The sequence below is a fragment of the Strix uralensis genome, chromosome 26 (assembly GCF_047716275.1).
Source record: "Strix uralensis isolate ZFMK-TIS-50842 chromosome 26, bStrUra1, whole genome shotgun sequence".
Taxonomy (NCBI): domain Eukaryota; kingdom Metazoa; phylum Chordata; class Aves; order Strigiformes; family Strigidae; genus Strix; species Strix uralensis.
Window position 1 is genome coordinate 3,666,594 of NC_133997.1, and position 6,273 is coordinate 3,672,866.

Sequence of the window (6,273 nt, forward strand, 5' to 3'; positions counted from 1 at the left end):
TCTCATGTATGAACTTAGGGTGCAAGGGAGAGAAAATGTCTGTTGGAGTGCAAAGGCAGTGAGAAGGGCCGTTCCTGGCAGACAAGAGTTTCTTCTCACAGCCCGGCAGGACTCCTGTGGAGTCACATCCTCAGGTCCTCTAAGTCAACCGGGAGCTGTGCTGGCCTATGCCTGCTGGGGAGCTGGTCCAAACTGGCTGCTAAAAATCCCGATTGGTGTGCAGCATGGAGAGCAGAGAGGACTTGCTGCTTTGTTTGGGACAAAATGTTAACTGAGGTAAGGGGGAATTTCACTGACATTGGTGAGAAGGCAATTTAGAGCAGTATGGGTGAGACCCGTGCTTTTTCAAACTTGTTATCTTCTGTCTTTTCTCTTCCTCTATCTCTGCCTTCCAAGCACCTTTCTCTTTCCTATTCAACCCCCAAATACTACTCCTTGTGTTGCTCAGTCTCAGAAAAAAGGTCTCAGATTGGCTTTTGCCTGAACTCCTAGGAAATGTTCATGAATGTAGTCTTCTGGCTTTTCAGACTTAGCTCTTGCTGAGCTGAGATTTAAAGCAATTTATTTTGAAGCCAAAAGTGAATGCAAATGAGGGGAAAGAACTAGGGGAGGAAAAGAAAAAAGACCTCTTATTCCCAGGTGAGCACTAAGATGTCTGATCTGCGTGCCTAAAACTGATTGTTCTTCCAGAGCCTACAATAAATACCCTTGCATGTTAGTGAGCACAGCTGTAGAGGATGCTCTGATTATTGCTTGCTGAACTAAACTGGGACAAGAAGGTGAACACACAGCCTCTGGTTTTATTCCCGAGCCACTGATCAGCCACAACATCTTTAGCCCTCAGACAGCTGAAATGGAGGTCACAACATGGCAGGGAGCCAGACGTTAGCAGGAGGCTACCAAGTGTCCGCGCTCTGAGGTCCCGTGAGCCAGATTGCTCTCTTCTGCAAGGAAGGGTTGTTTGCTGGCCGTTTCAAATGGCCCTGACACGCTGCTGGCCATGTGACTGGGTCAAATGGATAGATATTTCTTTTTGAAGTTAGACCTTGAATGTAAAAATGAAGTTTTGTAAGGGAGTGTCTTTGTGGAGGGAGTCTGCTGGTTTAGCAGACGTAATAGGTACTCTGGCCAAGCTGTTTCTTTATGATTGCTCCAGGTGGACTTTTCAAGGGGGCATCATTATTCTGGAATGAAGCCCCCTTTTTTTTTTTTTTTGGTTTATTTGTGGACAAAATCCTGTCCACAAGGAGCTGTTAGAAAGCAGCAGCAAGGATGGCAGAACTGGATGGCAAAACTGCCACCAAGCTGTGGCAGGCACAATGGGAGATGCTCTTAGAGGATGCTGTGCTGTGGCTGGCTCACAGTTACTTCTGTCTGTGGTGGCTGTTGTGTCCCAGCAGCGAGAACAGCAGCAAAGCTGTTGCTCTACCGGCTTGCTGATCACGTCTGACTTTGGGCTAAGCCTGCACCCCTTTCCTGTTTGGGCTTTCCTTACAGTGAGATAGGGATGAAGACCTGCCAGGCAGAGGAAGGATGCTGCAGGGCTCGAGGCGCTGACTGCAGGGTGGGAGACCACAACTGCTCACTATTGCTGCACTGCCAGCGCTCGCCGGGGCTTTGGGAATGTCACTCACCACTCTGGGCCTCCACTCTGCCTTGTAAAATGGGGATCACCTGAGTATTTCGCAACCTCACCGTGTTTGCTAAATAGCCTGTCAGAGAATAGACGTGGAGGAAATTCTTTGGATTAACGTGTAGGACTGGAGGGGGTCTGGCAAGGTTTAATCTGTTCATGTTTGCAAAGGACTCTGCGAGCTCCGGATGAAAGCGGGTGGAGATTTGCCAAGTGTTTGCTAACATTAATGGTTAATTATTACGAATGCTGGCAGCCTACATACTCAGCCAGCATTGCTCTCCAAGTGAGATTCAGACCTGTAATGGAGTTGTTGCACACACAAGACAGGAAAAGACAGCTTCTCACTCTGTTTTGTCCTGTTCTCCCAGCCAAAGTCCCATTCCAAAATCAGACAGCAGAGGCACTTTTCTGTCTCATCGTAACAACTAGTTATGAATCCAGAGCATTTGGCAGAGGAAGACCTAGCCATTTTCATGTCTGGACTCATTTCTGTCTGCTGGTGCCCTTTTTGTCTGAGTGAACAGAATGGAAATCACGGTCCGAAATGAGATGTGTCCCGAACGGGGCGGCAGATGGGTGCCGTGTTGTGCTGCGTGGCAGGGACAGATCCAGAGTTGACTGGAGAAGGGCACTGGGCATAATCCGTGCCCAGGTTTGCCCTTCTTGCTGCCCAGGCTGAGTCAGCGAGCACCTGGCCATGCTGCAGCACTTCCCAGCATGTGAGATGTCACGCTGGGGGATCAGAGGAGAGGACAGGGGCTGTCACAGCAGCTCACACGTGGGTTTGGAGAGTTCTGTGAGTGTGGCAGGTCAGCTGAAGAAAAGCGAGCCTGGTCAGCTGCATCCTGCATCGTGTGCCCAAGTTTGGGAGAGAATCCGCATCGTGGAGAGGGTGAGACAGCAGCCAGCTGAGTGAGTCCAGCCCCGAGTCTGTGAGACTGGATTCACCAGTCCTAACTGGATGGCCAGTACCATTTGCAGTGGCACCTGACAAAGCTGCCTTTATCTAATAGTAGCCATCCAGAAAATGAAATCAAATTAATAAAAGGCTCAAGGTCCATTTCATCCTGTGCACATGCCTAGCAATTGCCAAATTATGAAAATCCAATAGATCTTCAGACTGCACCAGTACTGATTTATTTTTTATTTCTACGTTTGAGTGCACAGTCTGAATTTCTGAAGTTGAAAGCTGCATTGTTCCTATCTTTTGGCTACTGATAATATTTTAGAATTATGACCGTGGAGTAATGTTTGCTCTAAAAGGTAACTTCAAGGTGCATTAGTCTCAGATAATTGACAGAGGCCGAAGAAGTGATTTGGGAAGCGCTTATGTGGAACCAAAGATCTTAGTGAATTGTTACCTTAAATTAATGGTGTAGTGAGAAGCTGCTTGGAGTTGATCAGCTGGCGGTAGTACTAAATGAAGTCAGGCTTTAAAGTTATTAGCAAAATATCTATGAGACAACGCTGCTATGGGTTTATACGCTAGCGTTGTGTCTTAAGGGGCCCAAATCTGCAATGTACTCTGAGTCCACAGGACTTCCTTGGCTTCAATGGGAGCAGAGAGCACTCAGCATCTCGCAGGATTGGGCTCTTTAGCACTCTGGAGCTCAGGTTAGGCCAGCACGGCTAACAGGATTCACACCTTTAACTCCCTTCTTAATCCCCAGATGAAATGAAAGGTCTTCGCTCAACACTTAGTAAATCTCCAATTTTATTTCTCATTATTAAATCATGAAAATGGCCAAAAATGTTTAAATTAAGTGAAAGGAAGAGAGATTTGTGGAGAAAATTGAAGTCTCTTTGAGGAATTGAAGAATAATCTCCATGGATGAAGAAAGTTGCGATTGCCAAACCCAGAAGCAAAAGGATCAAAAAGCTACAGAAAAGAAGTAGAAAATTGCGTATGTTTCAAATCCTCTCCCCGACCCTCCCCCTAAAACCTCTGGTGATATAAATATGGGGAAAATTATTCTCATAAGCATCAGTCTACTTAGATGCTCCTTCCTCCGCTGCTGCCATTATCTCTGTGTGCAACCCAGAGAAATTCTGTGATCTTAGTGGGTCTGTGTCCCCAAGTGTGACAGTGACGCCGCTTCCCTGGGCGCAGCGAGATCTGTTTGGGTTTAGGTGGCTCCGACTAGAATGAAGCCCGCTTTTTTTTTTTTTTTTGATTAACATAGTGAGTAATTAACTGATTGATTTTTCACATTCTGTGTTTGATTCTCCACCTCAGGTAATTTTACAAGTGTACATGCATTGTTTTTCCTGAAAGAACTGCTCCAGATCAGGTGGGAGTGAAATTAGGGGAGTCTGTGACTTGTATTCTGGACGTTAACAGTGGTTCCCTTCTGGCCTCAGAATGTACAAACCCCTGAACCTGCTCAGACCCTGGTAAGTGCCCCCCTTGGCAGTAGGTGACATTTATTTGTGGCACATTAGAATCGTGAGTAATGAGGGAAGGATTGTGACTGGAATTTTTTCAGGTATTGTGGGTGTTTTTCTTGCTGAGGTTGATCTGGTCCGGCTCTAAAAGTATGAAAATAATGAACTTGGATTTGGGTTGCTCTGTCATGGACACGTTGCTGGGGTGAATGCCTCTTACGTGGCACTTGTTCCGTGTGTGGGAACTAGCTCCAGCATGGATGGGTACTGTTGGTAGCCCCTCTGCGACCAGACAGGGAGGAAGCAAGTCGAGAGGTGACTCCAGTTCCCATGGCCTGTTTAATCCCGGGGGAAGCGGCGGTGGGAAAGAGGGGAGCCTGCCAGGGAGGGGTCACCCTGGACGGCCAATGGTAGCAGAACCTTTGGCAAGCGGATACTTGTCTGCCAGGGAGGAGTAGATTGAGACCCATCAAACTTATTTCACTTGAACAATGAGACGGCCAACAGATGATAAGCACATTCAATCAGCGCTAGCTTGGGCTGAATTCAAACTGGCCCCTGGAGGTGAAAGACTATAGGGTGTTAACAATTCCCTGACTTGTCCGTCTCCATCGAAATGGTCTTTAATGTAGGCCAGGGGATACACGGTCACTTTCTCACACTTGCAGCACTGACCCAGCAGAGGTTAACACGGACATCTGCTATATCCAGTTGATCTGTAACTATAGAAAGCAGCAACTGAAATGTATTTCAAATCAAAATGTAGCCTGCTGGTGCCAGTTACCAGTTAAAGCATGCTGTCTGCCTTCTAGCAACTAAATAGCGCAGGTAAGCTGTGCAAAAAACATGAGGCTTGTTAGTGAAAGAGTGTAGCCTCTGAATGCAATGGAGTTCTTTATCTCACTGAAACAGATACGAGGAGTAGAGGGGGAAGGAAAACCAAGTGGAGACAAAGCTCTCGCCGGAATGTATTAAAAGAACCAAATAAGCCATTCAGAGCATGCGGGTAGATGTTTTTTTATGGGACGTTAGCAAGGTAATGTTCATCTGTGCTGGCCCGCACAGGAACAAAATAAAACCAATGTTGTGTCAACAGGGTAATAAGAAAGAACATCACAGTGTTTTTCTCCCTGTTAAGGGGAAATCAGGCCCGTGAAAGCCAGGCATATATTTCAGCGCTGACAGTTTGGGCTGCCAGTGCTCTGCTGTAGAGAGTCCAGGGATGACAGGGTGACACACAGCAGAATTACAAGGAGATAGTGCATGGGATTTGGATCGTGCCGCCTGAAAACCCTGAACCCTTTCACATAGTGGCAATGGTAGAATTTGCCCCAGAATCTAGAGCAGTAACGTGAATCTTTCATAATCCTGCATCAGCTAAGGTTGGGAAGTCGGTCAGTCTTTCTCCACCAGTGTCTTGAAGATACATATCCAACCCTTTATTTAAAAATCTACTATGTGTGAACTGAGTCCCAGCACCAGGGAGAAGCAGGGAATGGGAGACAGAGCAGCTGAATTTTAGGAGCAGTAATAGGTTGAGGCACCTTTGATTAAGCCTCATGCAGCTTTTAACTTTGCAGTTGGGGCTAATGTGGTAATGTGCTGATGGCTCTCACTCAGCTGATGGCTCGCTTTTCTTCTTGGGATGGATATTTTCTGCTGAGAGATCCTTAGTCAAACTGGTTTAGCTCTGGAGGTCCCAGAATTGCCTCCTTGGCCTGGTGTGAGTTGTCTGTGTCCCACTTTAGTCTCTCGACTGTGATTCTGTGCCTACGCCCTCAGTCCAAAGTGAGGCAGGAAATACATGGCAGAGCAGGAGTTAAACCAGTCTCTCCCCGCCCTGGGCTCATGCTGAACACATTTTCTTGCCTTCCACCTGGGTAGCACCCACAATGCTGCCATTGTACTCCGATGCCTCAGTGGAGTGTGAATGAATCGGGGTAAGTAACACGATCAAGTTGTCCTGATGATGTTACAGGCTGGGGAGAGCGTGTGGATGTGCTGCAGCAATTCAGCCATGACTAACGCAGCTCTGCTCCAAACTTCCCTACCTGCAGCAGGGAGGAGAGGCCACGTTTCAGGCAGTTTCTGATTCTTATCATGTAATCCCGGCAAGAACGGAGATAGGGAACGAGACAGGCTTGTCGCTAGGCAGATTCATCTGCCCACGGCCTTTCTCCCGCATGATTTATCATCCTTCCTTCTGAGGTCACGACCAGCCCCTGCAGAAAAGATGGTGCCACCACTGAGCA